Below are 17,146 nucleotides of genomic sequence, written 5' to 3'. Positions count from 1 at the left end.
ACCACAATACCACCATAACTTATATTTGGATGGTAACTCTACACATAATTCAGAAGGAAGTTCCAAAAATGAATTTATACAAAACTGTGTTGCACTGAGAATAGCTGACATTTACAGCTGAAGTAGTTTTCAAACCTTGACCTGTCCAGAACTAGAGGGCAAAGGTTTAGGGTGAGAGGGGGAAGATATAAAAGAGACCTAAGTGCTGGCAGGTGGGACTAGATTGGGTTGGGATTTCTGGTCGGCAGGTATGGGTTGGACCGGAGTGTCTGTTTCCGTGCTGTACATCTCTAATGACTCTATGACTCTCTTAGCGTTGTCATGCAGAAAAAGTGGATGTTTCAGTAGCACAGGCTATGGGTCGAGTGATTTGTGACAAGCAATGTTTTGGGTAATAGATTAGCACAGGTTAAAAATAACATTTTGACAGCTTATGCTTTTAAGTTTGAATACCATTAAATGCATTCTGGAAACTATATTACATAATGGGACACTCTAGATGCTTACAACCTAAAAAAAAGTGTTTTGGCCTTTCCTGCCATTTATCACATGGTGATTGTTGCCTGAGATATTTTTGGTTTTCGTACTTTTGTGATTCATTCTTTATTTAGCCCCTTTGTTGTAATAATGTTTGTTGGTTAGCATCCACATTGCTACCTTCCTGCAATCTCATTGTCTTTGCTCTTGAGTATGAGTTGTGTAAATTCCTAATATATTTCATTGAAATATGTGTGCCTTCTCCAATCATAATTTAAAATCAACCTTAAAATTAAAGTTGTACATTTAATACATAGAAAAACATTATCTGTAAAATTATTCCAGTTGCATCTTTCTAATTCCTAAGAATGGAATATCTGGATAAACTGACTAGTTGGTATGTAAAATTTGAAATCATAACAATGAGGTTTTATACCACTTTTCCTTCTCATTTTTCGAAGGACAGTGCCCCTGTCAGAACAATGTTTTCCAATTTAGCTGAAAAGCCTTTAAGAAAATTTGGTTCAATTGATTTTCTTGCTTTTGATAGTATGTATTACTTATGTTGCCGATAGAAACAATTATACATTTTTCAAGGCGATCAGTCATAAAATGTACTGTGCTGTCAGAAGGCAAATCATAAGATTATTATTGCAATACTATTTATCCTGTGCACTGTCCAAACAAACTGACAGAAAGGAGTTTTACTCGCTGTGAACAACAAAGTCAAGAAGTAGGGAAAAGCTGAGTGGCCTAATACTGCCTCACTTCCTCATGTTTTGAATGCCTTCTAAAATATCGCCATAAATTTGCTCTTTCTATGTACCTTAATGATCTTGAAATTACATTTTATTACACTATCTTCTGCTGCTGTTCTTTTGCAGGTCTTCACCTCTGTGTACCCTTCCCTGATTATTCCAGCCCCCCCACCAACCTTCCTCCATCTCCTAATTTTTCCTCTTAGTACAGTTTGCCGGCTTTTAAAACTCAAGTTTGCCATCATCTAAATACTATCTCCTGACTGACCTCATCTATTATTTTTGTCTTTTAGTCTTTGTAATATTCTGCAAAGCTTTGCTATTGACTTTGGTTTCCAATGAAAACAAGTATTTGTTTATTAGGAACATGCGAACATAGTCAAACTTGCATGGCATTCCTTTGTCTTGCCAAATTTGACACCTTGTCCCAAACTATAAAACACATTCCTTACAAACTACGGAAAGAAAATATCTTGTACTAAGCCATTAGGAAAAGCACAAGTCTGAAATCTGCATCATGTGCTCTAATATTCACAGAGGTTTTTAGTATATTTTACTGAGGCAAGAAAATTTGGGAAAGGCGATTGGAAAAACATATTTTGTGATAGTAGCTTATCTGATCAGAACATAAATTGAGATTAAAGTAAATTGAGCCGTCAGGTCAATTGGATATCATTGCATTTTAGTTTTGTAGAATGGTGTTAAGTCTCTCCAACCCAACTGGAAAATCACATCTATGCTATCTACTGGTACAGTGTGAATGTTCACTCCTGCAAAGAAAGTTTTATTTCGCTGAAAGCTAAGGAAAGGTTGGCACCAACCAGTACTTAGAAAATACTATGTGTGGACAGAGTATTGTTGAATCTAGCCAGATAACATAGCATTGCTTATCAGTACAATGCACTGATAAGCTTCAAGCTGCTTATGTAACCAGAACAACTGAACCCATTAGGGCATTTATTTGCCAGTAAGGTTATCTGCACACACCTCCCCCATCCTCAGGAAAAGACATTCCTCCAGTTGCCACTGATGATACAAACAAGCTGGCAATCATCAGCGGTGCCCTGGAGGGTCATTAATCTTTGTGACTCAGCTATCTGTTTTCTGACAAGGGTATTGACATAATTCTGGCATTCTATTGTGAGATAGAAGCCCACTTGATGCCTAAGTGACTGTTAAGCTTCCCAAGGAGGTTTGCTTGCAGTTGACCACAAAAGAAGTAGGAAGGGAAGTTTGAGGTCTAGCTAGCAGACAGTATGAATTCCTCATCAACTGAATAATTCTCCACATAAAACATGGATTCTTTGGTGAATTCCTGCTGACCACAGCACAACCATGTCATACCATATGATTTAAAATATTGGGATCCAGCTGCAGTTGCTTGAGTTTCTGTAGCTTTCTCTTTACTGATTAAGGGGATATGTGCTTCTCTGGCTAGGCCAATATTTATTGTCCATCCCCAATTGCTCTCAGGAGGATAGTGGTGAGCTGTCTTCTTGCACTGTTGCAGACCCTTTGATATGGGGACACCCACCTAATCAGAATAGGTGCTGGTTACACAATTTCTGTTACATAACCTCCAGGTACCATTTAGAATTAGAACCCTTACAGTGTGAAAACAAGCCCTTCAGCCCAACAAGTCCATACCGACCCTCCAAACAGTAACCCGGCCAGACCCATTTCCCTACCCCATATTTACTTCAGACTAATGCACCTAACCTACACAACCGTGAATGCTATGGGCAATTTAGCATGGCCAATTCAACTAACCTGCGCATCTTTAGATTGTGGGGGGAAACCGGAGCACCCAGAGGAAACCCATGCAGACATGGGAAGAATGTGCAAACTCCACACAGTCAGACATCTGAGGCTGGAAGTGAATGTGGGTCCCTGGCGGTGTGAGGCAGCAGTGCTAACCACTGAGTCACTATGCTGCCCAATGTCTTGCTATTATTGTCAAACATCAAGTTCCTTCATTTTGATTCAAAAGATAGCATGGGTTAGAGTGGTTGGGAGAGCCAAGAACATTAATGGTCTTGATATATTAAGCATTCTCAGTACAATTATTAATATAGCTGCTTTTATGAGGGTGTATTGGCAACGTGATATGTCCATTCTTTGGCAGACTTTCCACCTTTGATACTGAGTGGCAGGTCAGTATAGGCCAATGTTTAGATCAGAGTGGTGCTGGAAAAGTACAGCAGGTCAGGCAGCATCCAAGGAGCAGGAAAATCAACGTTTTGGGCAAAAGCCTTTCATCAGTATAGGCCAAAGCCCACCCTCAGCTATGTTCCCTTCTTGCTACAAATCTAGTTTACATATTTGAAGTTAGTCCATCAATGACCGCCTTTGGAATCTGAAGCACATTTTAGAACTCTGAGTGGAAGATATTTACCAGATAACCTAACAGAAGGAAAGAGAGTAAAAAGAGCTTACATTAATGAAGTGTCCTTCAGGCTCTTAACGTGCCTCAAAATGCGCAGGAAGATCTGCAGTCAACATCGTTATCAATTAAGTGTCTTTTGAAATTGCTGGTTAATGTAGGCCTAGACGTTCTATTGACAAGAATCTTTTGTTCAGGCAAAAAAAGTAGTGAAGTGTCTGCCTGAACAGCTGATTTGAAAAGTAGCCTTATCTCAGTTAATTTAATATTTACAGCCATAAAGAAAGAAAGAAAGGATTCTGAAGGACTCAGTCACAAAGTGTCTTGTACCTCAAACTGCCTGAACCATTGGCATAATTTTTCCACTACTTCTGTGTCAACTGTCAATTCCACTTCTAATTTTAATACTTGTTTCTTGGACTGGAATGAAAGATGCTGTAGTTGTCTGCTAACTTTCCAGATTTTGCAGCAGGAAATAGAATGTAATGCGGATTTTGAAATGTTGCTAGCAAATTGCTTAATACTTGGCTTGAAAGTTGGTGTCTTGATCTACAGTCAGTTCTTAATGCCATCTCTTGTTGCACCTGCACTCATAGTTCAAATTCAAGTACAGCCAGATCATTATGTTTTGCAAAATTCTTGTCTCTCCCTCTTTATCTAGTAAAAAATGAGGTCTGCAGATGCTGGAGATCACAGCTGCAAATGTGTTGCTGGTCAAAGCACAGCAGGTTAGGCAGCATCTCAGGAATAGAGAATTCGACGTTTCGAGCATAAGCCCTTCATCAGGAATAAGAGAGAGAGAGCCAAGCCGGCTGAGATAAAAGGTAGGGAGGAGGGACTAGGGGGAGGGGCGATGGAGGTGGGATAGGTGGAAGGAGGTCAAGGTGAGGGTGATAGGCCGGAGTGGGGTGGGGGCGGAGAGGTCAGGAAGAGGATTGCAGGTTAGGAGGGCGGTGCTGAGTTGAGGGAACCGACTGAGACAAGGTGGGGGGAGGGGAAATGAGGAAGCTGGAGAAATCTGAATTCATACCTTGTGGTTGGAGGGTTCCCAGGCGGAAGATGAGGCGCTCCTCCTCCAGCCGTCGTGTAGTTGTGTTCTGCCGGTGGAGGAGTCCAAGGACCAGCATGTCCTCGGTGGAGTGGGAGGGGGAGTTAAAGTGTTGAGCCACGGGGTGATTGGGTTGGTTGGTTCGGGCGGCCCAGAGGTGTTCTCTGAAGCGTTCCGCAAGTAAGCGGCCTGTCTCACCAATATAGAGGAGGCCACATCGGGTGCAGCGGATGCAATAGATGATGTGTGTGGAGGTACAGGTGAACTTGTGGCGGATATGGAAGGATCCCTTGGGGCTTGGAGGGAAGTGAGTGTGGAGGTGTGGGCTATCCCACCTCCATCGCCCCTAGTCCCTCCTCCCTACCTTTTATCTCAGCCGGCTTGGCTCTCTCTCTCTCCCTCTTTATCCCCTCCCTTCTTATTTTTCTATTTTGAGCTCTAATACTGTGGGCAAAATTTGTAATACCTAAGTTAGACTGTAATTTAAAAGTTGAATTAGATCTAAAGCTTCACTCTATTCCACCAAAGTCAAGCATCCAATCATGATATACTTGAAATAGCTTACATGGTCCAGTTGGTGCTGCTATAGACACGATTGCCCATCTTGATGTAGGCCAGTATAATCATACCCAAGGACGTCCTCTCCCGCCTGTTACTTTTTCTGTTCCATCAGTTGCATCCCTTCCAATGCTGTGTAAGTGTTATGCTATGTTCTGTCCTCAATCTGCTATTACTACAGCTTAAACAAAACACTTTTTTAATAAAGAAATTATTAGTGGACATAATTCACACTGTCTGTGCAATTAGGAACGGACAACAAGTGTTGGCCTAATCAGTGATGTCCATATCCATGAATCAAGAGAAAAAAGGCATAGTGCCAACAATGTCCTGAATAGCTGGAGCAGTATATTTCTACTTGTAAACTCCATCCTGTCATGCAATAAAGGAGCAGGATGGAGTACAATAAGTCCATTTGCTTTCCTAATTAGTTGTTGTACTTGCAATCTTTGTGGTTCAAATGCAAGAGCAGCCAGGTCATTCTGTTCTGTAAACTTCTTGTCTCTCCCTCCTACTGAATAATAGTCTGCCTTTCTATCCTCATCACATCTCACATCCTCATACCTTCACAATCCGTACCAAAGGTTAGACTTGCTGACGGCTTTCAGGCCCAGTGGTGGGACATGTCCCACCTCAAAAAATAGCTCATCGTGTTGTATCTGCTGTGCTTCAAGTGGTAGAATTCTTCCTTCTAAGTCTAAAGGTTATGGGTTCAAATCCCACTTCAGAGATATGACTATAAAGTTATCAGCTGGCACTCCTGATAGTATTGAATTGTGCTGCCTTTCAAATGGCATGTTGAAACTATGCATTGTATGCTCTCTCGGGGAGTGCAAGAGGTTGTAGGACTGTATTTTGTGGAAGAGCAGAAGTATTTTTCCTGATGTCATGCCCAATATTTCTTCCTTGATCAACAGCATTGAAGAAAAGATTGTCAGGTGATTATCACCTGGCTGTTTATTGAACTGCTGCGCTTTTCCAGCACCACACTCTTGACTCTGATCTCCAGCAGTCCTCACTTTCTCCTTTTCATTGAGCCCTGCTGTACGCAAATAGTCTTTTGTATTATCTACATTAGAATGGTGAGTACAATTCAAAAGTACTTCACTGGATGTGAAACGTTTTGGGACTTACACATTTATGAAAGGCACTATATAAATGCAAGTATTTGCCTTTTAGCTTGGCCTCACATATTCGAAATACTGAGCAAGACTAAACAAAATGGGACTAAACTGTATGATTTGCCTTGCCAATTTGAATCAGATTTTCCTTGACTTTGACATGCACCAACAATAAATATTGTGATATCCACTGGCTCAGAACAACGTAACTCTAGAAACCAAGATGCTATGTTACAATGGGGATCAAATATCTTTCGACAGGGCATGATGAAATAATGTCAAGGCAAAAATTCATGGAGGAACTCAATGCACATGTGAGGAATAGTGACAAAGGTCAGGACAATTGCATGGATTCACTCTCAATTTATATCAAAGCAGTGAACACACTTCAATGAATGTAGTTGGTCATAGATGTAAAATAATTTCATTTCGAAATTTCATAAAGAAAATGGTTGTTAACTCTGCAAGCTGTATATACTCTTTGTATATGCTTATATTAAGCGTTTGGAATTTTTTTTAGCCAGTGAGTTACCTGAGAAATAAGATTAGTGGATTGCCTAAATGCAATAGTGGAAGTCCCTGGGTTACGAATGTCCGACTTACAAACATCATGTACTTACGAACCGACGTCAGGCTTCTCATTTAAAAAAAATTAAAAATCCAAATTATGTACAATGTTTCATCCTAACGAACGGGGCGGACTAATTCGCCCGTATCTGGTACGACTTAGGAACAGTGGAAAAAGCAGAACTCATTTGTAACCTGGGGACTTCCTGTCCAGCTAGAATTTGTTCAATACGCTTGTGGTGCAGAAAGAGTGGATACTAAAAATTGACGCCTTTCTTCTACTTCAGTCACATATTTTCAGCTGACCCCCGACATTGTGGTGAAGATAAACAGAAGGAATGTGGAGGAGCGCAGCCTAGCAACCGCAGGGCAATATAGGCAGGAACGAGGCATATTACGTTAAGGAGTCAGGCCAGTCAATTGTTTCAAATGTCTGAAAAAGGAAAACAATGGATAAACATAACAAGGAAGCAAATGGGGTGTAATATTATAACAGTTCAGAGAGCATGAGAGCCAAAACCTTGATTAATAAACAGTTTTTAAGGAGGTCATAGAGAAGGATTGATAATTGATTTAGAAGGGCATTCCAGAGTGAAGGATTCTTCTTCAATTTGTATTGACGCAAAAAGAGAAGATGAATTGAATAGACTGAAAATGAAATTTGTAGGACAGAAGGATATCGTGTGACATCATATAGAAAGGGATAGTAGGAAATATTGTTGAGGTACCAATTGGGGATCTTGGTGAGATAAGATGTAATCTCTTAAATTCAAGTCTAGGTTAAACAGAACGTCATGATTTTGCTTGAGTGGTTGAGAAGGGAGATGAAAATCATTTGAAGAAAACAAAATTCAAGGTGGGGACCAGAAATGGTTATCTCAGAATTTCCAGATGTTCAGTTAAATCTTTTCATTTGACTCATCTGCAATCTAACATCAGAAATGGAAACTGACTGCAGAGGTGATTGTGAATCAGAGAAGTCTCTGTGATGCATGTCCTGATCTGACTCTGAAGTGCAGTATCACCGGTAACATCATGTCACATGGCTGAGGCTTGACTGTGCTGTCAAAGTGTTTCAAAAAGGTATTTGTCATGAGCTTCATTCTGTGCATGCATGTAAAACTGGGAGTGGTGCTCTCTCAAGGTAGTAGAATGGGATTTATTTGTTCTCAGCAGTCTAGGCCCTGTTAGTTGAGAGTCAATCTTGACAGCTACTTCTTTGACCTCAAAATACAAACAGAGCTATTGAATTTAATATTCCAAGTTGACATTGGATTTAGCATCGTTATCATGCAAATCCAATATGCATTTAGAATGCAGCATGGGGTAATAGAGTCATTAAACTGGAGTGCTTCACTCTCAACTGAATATGTTAATTCACCTTCTTTCACAGGCAATTCAGTTGTTTCTCTGTAAGACTTCCTCCAAAATTGCCCTGAATATTCTGTTTTTAAAACAAATGGCATGCATGTCAAAATTATGTCACATTGGACTATTTTATTTTAAAATCGATCAACTTCCTCAAAAGTAGAAGGGAGAAGAGTTTCAGACAATTGTATGCTCACAGTCCATGTTATCATTTGGACTTGAATTTTTTTATTCAAATGATGATTTAGGTTTATCTGTCTTTAAAGATAAACCTAACAAAAAACGTTCAAAGGTAATTATTACTTAACATAATACATTGAATTAAAAATGTCACTGTATCATTATACATATAAGAAATATAATTTTTAAAGAAAAATATTCTTTAAATAGATTACTATCTGACACGTCAGAACAAAATTTAATATATTAACCATAAAGGTATACTAAAGACTTAGTCTTTTTAACAAACAGGTTTTATGGACTTTGCTAATTGGGTGTGACATTGGAATTCATCATAAATCACATGGAATTGACACAGTCAGCAATCCGTATGGTTTTTGTGGGGCGTTAGCTTCTTGAAAGTAAACGGATGCAAGACTGCACATCCTTGAAGGAATCTGTCCCATTCCTGAAGCTAACAATTTATAAATGCAGCATTTAAAATCTGACAATGTTGTCTCCTTAAACAAAATTGGTCAAAGAATTACTGAAGGTCAGGGCTGAACATGTGGGCTTAAAAGGGTCACTGGGTGAAGAACAAATTTCACCAGGTTCATTCTGTTGAATAAATCATTGGAAGGCAGCCTTGACCTTAGGCAACAAATGACTTAACCAAGTACTGTACAATCACAAAACGTTTTTCTCTGATGCTTTGTGTTATTAGGAGATCCAATTAATATAAGGAGAACTCTGACTTTATTTAAAGCCAGGTTGTTTGGGAAGAATTAAATCAAAGATTAGGCTACTAATTTTGTTGGAGTGGTGCTGGAAAAGCACAGCAGATCAGGCAGCATCTAAGGAGCAGGAAAATCGATGTTTCAGGCAAAAGCCCTTCATCAGGAATGGAGGCAAAGAGCCTCCAGGGTGTAGAGATAAGCTGGGGTGGGCATTTCCTCCATGACTACCTGGTCAGGTTGACGTCCCCCAACAACCCAACCCACCCTCCTGCCTTGGCACCCTCCCCTGCCACACAAGAATTGCAAAACCTGCGGCCACACCTCCTCCCTTACTTCCATCCAAGGTCCCAAAGGAGCCTTCTACATCCATCAAAGATTCACCTGCACATCCACCAATGTCAGTTATTGTATCCGTTGCTCCAGGTGCTGTCTCCTCTACATTGGGGAGCCTGGACGCCTCCTCGCAGAGCGCTTTAGGGAACATCTTCGGGACACCCGCACCAATCAACCATACCGCCGTGTGGCACAACATTTCAACTCCCCCTCCCACTCTGCTGAGGTCATGGAGGTCCAGGGCCTCCTTCACCGCTGCTCCCTCACCACCGGACACCTGGAGGAAGAACGCCTCATCTTCCGCCTCAGAACACTTCAACCCCAGGACATCAATGTGGACTTCACCAGTTTCCTCATTTCCCCTTCCCCCACCTTACCCCAGCTCCAACTTTCCAGCTCAGCACTGTCCCCCTGACCTGCCAATCTCTCCTCCCACCTATCCGCTCCATCCTCCTCTCTGACCTATCACCTCCATCCCCGCCCCCATCCCCATTCACCTATTGTACTCTTTGCTACCTTCCCACACCCTCCTCTCTGACCTATCACCTCCATCCTCACCACCATTCACCATAAGTACTCTTTGCTAACTTCTCCCCAGTCGGATATATATATATAATATATATACACACACACACACTCTCTTATCTGTCCACCCTGGACACTCCCTGCCTCTATTCCTGATGAAGGGCTTTTGGCTGACACGTCGATTTTCCTGCTTCTTGGATGCTGCCTGACCTGCTGTGCTTTTCCAGCACCACTCTGGTCCAAATTCAGGTTTCCAGCATCTGCAGTCCTCACTTTTGCCTACTAATTCTGTTGATTACATCTTCCTGTATGCACCATGTGGACACAGAATTCTTCTTCTTCTTTTCTCCTGTCACAACTATCCAATTACTTTGTACTTGTTGTTTACTTCTCATGTGAACATTCTCTCCGTTACATCAAATCAGAGAGCCATTCATAATTGCAAACACCTTGAATTTATAAAGCACTTTGCATTATCAAATAAAGTTTGACGCTGAATCACATTAGAAGATATTAAGACAGTTCATCAGAAAAAAAACATGCTTATAATTGCACTTTGTTAATAGAATCTTACAGAGAGGTGAAGAGAAGTAGAAAAACTTAAAGGAATTGTGGAGTTTAGTGGTGAGGTAGCTAAAGGCACAATCACCGGCAGTGGGATGACACAAATTGGGAATGCATAAGATGCTGGGCCGTAGGATCACAGAGAGCTTGCAGGGTTATAGGCTTGACGTATGGTAGGGTGATGTGATGGGGAGATTTGAAATCACAGGTGAGAATTTTAAAATTTAAGCCTTATCAGACCATAAGTTAGTTGGTGCGGAGGGTGGTGGATGAATAGAGTTGGTATGGGATATAATATGAGGAGCCGAGCTTTGGATGAACTCAATTTTCTAATGCTAATATTATCTTGTATTTCAATTAATATAAAATATGATTAATAAGGATGAGATTGGATAACTGTTGATTTGCTTTGGGCTAATATGGAGATATTTCTTTAAATGAATCATTTCTAAAAATGATATAACTTATGTGGATGGTGAAATTGAAAGGCGGATAAGCTAGGAATGAAATCCATAACTGCATCCTTTGGCAGAGTTGACAGTTTACCATCCAATATACTTCTGGGCTACCATTTATTTTTCATTATCTCCCACTTAAAAGTTGTCTGAAATTGCTTGATTTGCCAATGAGATGGATAGAAATTACTTTTAACTAGATTCTGTGGTCAAAGAATAATTTGGACTAATGCATTCATAAATCGTGCTCGGGTCAATAATTAACTTAACTATGCACAATTGGTCAGTAATCTGCCTTGTGAGATCAAAAACTCTAATACATATGAAAAATGGGGAAAAACAGTGAGACAAAACGTGGCAATGTTTAGCTGTGATGAGGTGAATGCTTCCAAATAATCTTGTCCCCCACCCCCAATAAAATCATAGTGTTGAGAAAATAACAAAGATAGTATTGACAACAATAATAAATAACATCATCTTCTTTGGCTATTATGGCATTTCCAGCCCTAAGGGTGTTATTACTGCTCATCAAGCCTATAATAAACACTTCAGTACCGGTAATGGCTGTAATGTGTTTCAAAAATGAAGTTAGAGGTCTTCCAGACAGACAGCACAATGGGGTGCAGATACCAGACTTTAGGTTACTGAGAACGACATAGATCTTGCCAGAATACACAACGCATATCATTTGGAACCTTTCTTCGGCACTCTGTTGAGAAAGTGCTGGTTAACTGGTTCCTAGCTAGTGTTCATCTGGCATTTGAGCCGACATGCTATTTAGTTCCACACTTGGGCAACAAATACTGTTGTATAAATATTAAGAACTCTTCAGTTATAGAGGCATAGAGAAGTACAGCATGGAAACAGACCCTTCAGTCCAACTCGTCCATGCCGACCAGATATCCTAACCTAATGTAGTCCCATTTGCCAGCACTTTTCCCATTTCCCTCTAAACCCTTCCTAATCATGTATCCATCCAGGTGCCTTTTAAATGCTGTAATTGTACTAGCCTCCACCACTTCCTCTGGCAGCCCATTCCATACACGCACCACTCTCTGCATGAAACAGTTGCCCCTTACGTTCCTTTTCTATTGTTCTCCTTTCACCCTAAACCCACGCTCTCTAGTTCTGGGCTCCCCCACCCCAGGTAAAAGGCTTTGTCTATTTATCCTATCCATGCCCCTCATGATTTAATAAAACTCTCTAAGGTCACCCCTCAGCCTCCAACGCTCCAGGGAAAACAGCCCTAGCCTATTCACATTCTCCCGATAGCTCAAGTCCTCCAACCCTGGCAACATCCTTGTAAATCTTTTCTGAACCCTTTCAAGCTTCACAATATCTTTCCGATAGGATGGAGGCCAGAATTGCACACACAATATTCCAAAAGTAGCCTAACCAATGTCCTGTACAGCCACAACATAACCTCCCAATTCCTATATTCAGTGCTCTGACAAAGAAAGGAGAGCATACTAAATGTCTTCTTCACTATCCTATCTACCTGTGACTGCACTTTCAAGGAGCTATGAACCTCCACTCCAAGGTCTCTTTGTTCAGCAACATTCCCGAGGACCTTACCATTAAGTGTATGAGTCCTGGTCTGATTTGCTTTTCCAAAATGCATCACTTCGCATTTATTTAAATTAAAGTCCATCTGCTACCCCTCAGCCCACTGGCTCATCTGACCAGGATCCTGTTGTAATCTGAGGTAACCTTCTTCACTGTGCACTACACCTCCAACTTTGGTGTCATCTGCAAACTTACTAACTATATCTCCTATGTTCACATCCAAATAATTTATATACATGATGAAAAGTAGTGGACCCAGCACCAATCCTTGTGGCATTCCACTGGTCACAGGCCTCCAGCCTGAAAAGCAACCCTCCACCGCCACCCAGTCAATAGGTGTACTGCTAAAAACAACAAGTACTGGAGATCACAGCAGGTCAGACAGCATCTATGGAGTGGATATTCCACTTCATGGCTAACATCGACACCGCTAACTGCTGGCTCAATGTGGAGAGGATCTGCAAGAAGATTGCGCATATTGACACAGATATCATGTTTCTGCAGAAATGCAAGAAAGCAGGAAAGATCCCAAAAGGAGTACAGATCATGAACCCACTCAAGTTAACCTACAACACAGACTGTCTAAGAGACTGTGCCACTACACCTCTCACTAACGCCCCAAAACATCTCGTGCACCAGCTCTACAGCAGGTGTCACAATCTTGAAATGGAAATAAGAGTCCACATTCTCAGCTTGTGCTCAAGATACAGCAGGACAGTTACGAGACACTGCCAAGCAGTCAAGGCAATTAAACTACACCACCTACATGCACACCAAGAACAAGAAACTTGAAAAACTTGGCATCACCACCAGCGGTAGCCAAGCCTCCCCGGCACCACAGTTGAAAATGGGGAAATCAATGTCCAACAACAGCATCCATGGAGAGAGAGCAAGCTAACATTTTGAGTCAAGATGACTCTTCAGAGCTGAAATAAAGTGTGGAGGGAATAACATTTATGCTATAGTTTGGGGGTTGGGGGAGGTGGTCTGAGTGTAGTGGGTGTAGGGTGCTAGTGAAGATAAAATATTGATAGTACAGATTAAGTGATCGGAATATGAGAATGACAGAACAATGTCTCCTGCCAGACTTGAAAGGGCAGTAAGTGGGACGGGTTGAGGGGAAGACATAGTAACAAGCTAAATGAAAAGGAAGAAATGTTCACAATTTAAGGTGTTCAACTCAATATTAAGTCCAGAATGCTGTAAAGTACCTAGTCTGAGGATAAGATGTTGTTCCTCCAGTTTGCATTGTGATTCACTGGAACACTGTCGCATGCCGAGGACAGAGATGTGGGCATGCAAGCGGGATGTTGTGATAAAATCACCGCCTCTGGAAAGTGTATTGCTGTTCAGTACGCACTGTCTTTAAAGTGTGTTTGAAAGTTTGCTAGCAGTAGCATATCTGGAAGATCTTCACAAAGAAATTTGTGATGCTGCTGCAAATATTTGTATGGAAGAACTTCCATTATAGGGGGAGAAAGGTCAATCAAGTTCAACCTTTGCAAGCTGCAGAATAAGACAGGCTGTCTGGAAATGTTTTATGTTATCCAGCAGCACTCTCAAAACCATCTTGTCCATTCAATGATGTACAATGTCATATAATGCTGCACCCTTACCTACTGCAATCCTATTTTAAGGAAACAGCAAGGCATTTCCTAGAATTACTTACATTCCACAGCCATTACTTCATTAGAAATACAAGAACCATCTTCAAACCGCCTTGGTAAAACTATGACCATGAAGTGTGTGGGTCTCTGAGGAATCTACAATGGATATGTTTTTTGAGCAGTGCTGATTGAGTACAGAATTTTTCATAAATTCATACAGTAGGGAAGAGGCTGTTTAGCCTATCATGTCTGTACAGCCAAGCGTTTACCACTATCCATAGTCGTCCTACTTTCCTGCATAAAACCCAAAGCCTTGAATGGTAAGACATTTCACTTGCTTATCCAAGTTCTTTTCAAAGATTATGAGGTTTCTTCCCCACCACCCTCTGGGTGAAAACATTTTTCCTCAAATCCCCTCTCAACCTCCCGACTATCAGTTTAAAATTATACCCCCTTGTTATTGCCCTTTCAACTAAGGGGAACAACTGCTTTCTATTTGCCCTGTCCATGCCCCTCATATTCTTACACCCTCAATCAGGTTCCCACCCCCACAAGTTTCTCTGCTCCAAAGAAAACAACCCTAGCTTATCCAGCCTGTCTTCATAGCTAAAATACTCCATCCCAGGCAACATCTTGGTGAATCTCCTCTGCACTATCTCCAGCGCAATCACATTCTTCCTACAGAGAGGTGACCAGAACTGCACACAGTCCTCTAGCTATAGCCTATGGTTGATTTCTAAATTCTTCCATTGTTGAGGGAGGTGTTTTGAAAAGATGGTATTGCAGAGTAAGTTATGCTGGCGGTACAGTGGAACCAATTACAGACTGTGTATATAATTCCTGGCATATATCAGGGAAACATTTCAGAAATTGCATTTAAAGGGAGAGGAAAATAATTGATTCTTATCTGATAAATTCTATTGTTTGTGCAGTAGTAACATCTTCTCCAGTATTTCAATAGTTGTGTTTTGAAAGCTGTTTTTACAATATAATCAATACCACGCTGCTAAACATTTCAACAGGCATAAATGTTTCTTGTGGAAGCCAGAACCAAGTTACCCTTTCAAAATTACCTCCAGTATCAATTTGGAATTTGGCTGATTTTCAAATTGTCTCAGCCTTTTTTTATCAGTTGAATTGTCTCTTAATGATATTGATGATAATCATTATTGCAAGCTATCAACCTGCACAGGAAAATGCAAACAGCTGGCAGTTCTACCCAAACACTGTCAAACATAAGGAAATGTATCTCTAAACATTTTCAAGTCTTTATGTGCTAAAATCTCTCAAAAACATCCTCCTAATTAAATGATTTCACTTTCTGTCACAGCATTCTGGTAAAAGTCAGCAAACAATGATGGAAAGCATAATGGAGTATTTCCAATGGTAGAGTAAAGCACAGAGAATGTTTTATCTTTTAAGCAAATTTTAAAGGAGTATGTAGCTGTTGAAGTAGAAAAGTATGTGAGGTTTATGTCCTTGATTCTGAGAATTAATAAAAACCTTGCAGCGTATGTGCACTGTAAAGAGGTCAAACTCATCACTTGAAGCATAAAGAGACAGGCATCTGATTTTTTTAAATGTAGTTTTCCGGAGACTTTCAAGCAGCTTTGTTTACAAGTGATAAGACAATGGAAACTCACAATTAATTATTCATAATCAAAAACTTGCATTTAAGTAACATCTTTAATAGCAAAATGTCCCAAGGCACTTCAACAGGAGAGAAATCCAAAAAGAATTGGCACCAACGCGAAGGAGGATAGGTGACTAAAAGCTTTATTAAAAATGTAAATTTTAATTTGGAACAGAGTGGAAAGGAGTGGGACAGTATCAACCATAAATCCAATTACAATATAAGAACTTAAGGCTAACGTAGAAGTATAGTGAGAAAGGTGAGTCCATTTCTGAGTATACTCTCTTAGGAGTTTATTATAGTCTGATAAGCATTAGAATGGAGACATGAAGTAATACACAGACAAATTAGAGAAAACACACAAGTGATAGCACTGCAGTAATGGCACTTGAACTCTGTTTGCTTGGAGCATAGCTGTTGGGAATGTTACCAGTAGAAAGCTACTGAACGAGATGAATAGAGTTGACTCTAATGCTGGAATTTTTGCCCTTATTATCCTTGGTAGTGCATAATGAGCCTCACAGTCCTCTTCTCTGGGAGATGATGGCTGTATCTTTGGTCTCCTGCAGGACCTTATCCCCAATGAAGAGTGAATGAGAGTGTAGCTTTTGTATGGATTGACAGAAGGAATGTGTTCCTAGGCTGACTAATCTTTCATAGAATCCCTACATTGTGTGGGAAAAAGCCCTTCAACCCACCAAGTCCACACTGAACCTCTGAAGAGTAACTCACCCAGACTCATTCCTCTAGCCCATATTTCCTATTGCACATAACTTACACACCCCTGAACACTAGGGGCAATTAAGCATGGCCAATTCACTTAAGTGCACATCTTTGTGAGAGGAAACCAGAACACCTAGAGGAAATGTGCAAACCACACAGACAGTTGCCCTAGCCTGGAATTGAACCCGGGTCCCTGGCACTGTGAGGCAGCAGTGCTAACCACTGAGCCACCGTGCCACCCCTAAATCTTTCCACATATCTGATTTCATGATCCCAATGCATTGTGGGAGAAAAGTACCTTTCAGCATTTTGGACCATCATAGCAACTTCACTATTTCACAGAACACACTGGATGTTAGATTATAAGAGCAGGGAAGTCATGTTAGAGATGTTATGTGTCATGTTGGTTAGGCCACAGCTGGGGTACTGTGAAAAGGACATGATTGCAGTGGAGGAGATTCACCAGGATGTAACCTGTTTATCTATGAAGAGAGGTTGGATAAGCTCAGGTTGTTTTCTTTCGAACAGAGAAGGCCGAGTGGAGACTTGATTGATGTATATGAG

At 40.8% G+C, this 17,146-nt stretch overlaps 1 protein-coding gene across 3 annotated transcripts in view; it reads left to right on the top strand.

Annotated features, from left to right (window-relative positions):
- The window catches only part of nrp1a (neuropilin 1a), a 183,084-nt gene that overhangs the window by 4,577 nt on the left and 161,361 nt on the right, over nucleotides 1-17,146 (top strand). The window lies entirely within an intron of this gene.

Source organism: Hemiscyllium ocellatum, chromosome 5, assembly GCF_020745735.1.
Source record: "Hemiscyllium ocellatum isolate sHemOce1 chromosome 5, sHemOce1.pat.X.cur, whole genome shotgun sequence".
NCBI classification, from domain to species: domain Eukaryota; kingdom Metazoa; phylum Chordata; class Chondrichthyes; order Orectolobiformes; family Hemiscylliidae; genus Hemiscyllium; species Hemiscyllium ocellatum.
The sequence above is the reverse complement of the archived record's forward strand: the minus strand, read 5'-3'. Positions and strand labels throughout refer to the sequence as shown.